Source organism: Triturus cristatus, chromosome 1_2 (assembly GCF_964204655.1).
Source record: "Triturus cristatus chromosome 1_2, aTriCri1.1, whole genome shotgun sequence".
In the NCBI taxonomy this organism is placed as follows: domain Eukaryota; kingdom Metazoa; phylum Chordata; class Amphibia; order Caudata; family Salamandridae; genus Triturus; species Triturus cristatus.
In genome coordinates, this window is record NC_140580.1 from 1003075453 (window position 1) to 1003077638 (window position 2186).

Below are 2186 nucleotides of genomic sequence, written 5' to 3' on the forward strand. Positions count from 1 at the left end.
TTATGTGTTTGCAACTGTGATTGTAATTTCTGACTGAGTTTCTTACTCCGGTACTACAAATTTATATGTTCATGTAATTTGCTCATTGTCCTGTGTGCACTGTACTTTTAATTATATATATTTTTGATTATATATTTTTTCGTTTCTTTGGCAACTACAATTCACCTTTTTGATTGACCGAAACATAACTTTTCCGTCCTCTTCAATCCAACGTTCCCTTTCTTCATTCTGTTGTCTATTTCTATTAACCTGACCTGTCACACGGACGTACCTTACGTTGTAGCAAAGCCCCTTTCTCTAATTTACTTCCTGAATCACTCCCACCCGGTGATTTACGACATTGGATTCCTGGTGACTGAGACGCCTTTCCCCTGACCCTCTATTCATTAGGTAAAACTATACGTAGCCCGTCTCTCGTTTCATTCCATTTCTCCCTTTTACATCTATCCTCATTGCCACTTTGACTCCTTGTTTGTTTCGGTTTCCAGATTGTCTGGTCCTTCGTGCATTGCCCGCAAGTGTCAATATGAGCTCCAAATTACTGCCATAAGGTACACTTTTACCATACTTGCCTTCCTATGCCCCTGATGTACCAATTCAATTTTTCTGGTCCTTTTCACTCCCCTTTTGTTCCCTCTCCAGACTTTCGCAATCATTGCGCTTCGCCTACCCCCTGGATTTCGAGCATTTCTCTCGTTTGCCTCCAGGTATACTCTCATGTTTTTTTCCCCCTTTTCTATTCATACACGTGTCCTGTCCCGGATTGCCCGTTTAGAGTCATTTTCTGTGTAATCATTGCAAGTAACATACTGCTAATTATTGATAATTTTCCCCGGTCCTCATATACATTTTTTCCCCCTTCTTTGTTTTCATAGAATTTCTGAATCATAACGCATTGTCCACTCTCTGGATTATGACCCTTAATTTTTCTTACCTCCAGGTATACGGATATGATATTTTTTCCTTTATACTTATGTCCAATCTTTGTTTGGCTCCCCATATAATTTTAATTTCAATTATTCCTTTTTTCATAGACTTTTACCGTGTTATCCAATTAAGTGGTGTCTTCCATAACTCAGAACTGTTGACAATACTTTACAGGTAACTCCTGCCTTATTCTTTGACACCCCCTTGTTTCTTCCCTCCCCCTCCTGTACCACCCTTCCCTTTAATGTTTCGATGTCCCTCACTTTTCCCGAATACGTCGCACCCCTTAATTTCCCCTCCCTTCCCCTTTCCCACATAGATTAGCACTTACTGTATACTATGACTCCCTGATTGTTTCTTCAATTGTTTACATCCTCTCAGACTATAGGACTATGGCCTTTTTATAGTGACTGGTTCTTCTCATTTCCTCTCTTTTTTCATTTGGCCTCCGCCCCTTCCCCTATCTTATACCCCTTTATATTCTTCTTCCTTGTACAGCACCGTTTGAATATTGCAACCCAGTCCTGATGATGATCCCAATTTAACCGGATCGAAACGCCGCCGACCTTTCAGCTCAATTGATGGCCTTATGGTTCTTTGAATGTATATACAATCATTTCAATTGTTTAAAAATTGAGTTCAGAACCTTTGTGTTTATTGTTCAACTACTCACTTTCACTTCAATTTGCGCCGTCCCCTGCTGATCTCACTTTGTCACTTGCGTCGCCGTCTTCGTGTCACGTACACCTTTAAGCACCAAGTACAATTTCGGGTTGTCCCTATGCTATATTGATTTTGCGTACAGTGCTGTTACAACTGTTCCATTATTCTGTTTATTTATGTTGCTTTATGTCCTTTTGTATTAACTTGATCTAATACAAGATTTTTTGTTCTAAACTTTCTCTTTGAGAGTCTTCCTTTTCTCAACTGTAATGTCTCGTACATGCACTTTATTTGTCTATTTTGAATGATACCAGTTGAGATTACTTGTTGTCCTTTACATAACTACCCCAGTCTCAACGAGGTTTATGGGTTTTTGCTCCTGTTGTCTATTATAATAGATAGTCAGTGACATGCGGGTCTAGGTCCTAATATCTTCACGTACTGGCTCCCACACTAGATTGTGCTCCCAAGCCACTGCCGGCATATGTGTTATAAAAAAAAACACCAAATATTTCAGTCCTCCCGCCGCCAGTTGGATCGACGATGCTCAGACGCCCAATTCCTCCTGACCTCCAAGCATCCACAACGTAGACTTG

At 40.3% G+C, this 2186-nt stretch overlaps 1 long non-coding RNA gene across 2 annotated transcripts; it reads left to right on the top strand.

The window, feature by feature from the left end:
* The first annotated feature begins 272 nt into the window (after positions 1-272).
* On the top strand, positions 273-1611 carry LOC146868579 (uncharacterized). 2 transcript variants are annotated; one of them, XR_014966284.1, is made up of 6 exons: positions 273-390; positions 489-551; positions 643-707; positions 876-940; positions 1035-1101; positions 1426-1611. It is a non-coding gene; the product is annotated as an uncharacterized LOC146868579 (long non-coding RNA). The 2 variants fall into 2 exon arrangements; XR_014966285.1 differs by lacking the exon at positions 876-940.
* The last annotated feature ends 575 nt before the right edge of the window (positions 1612-2186 follow it).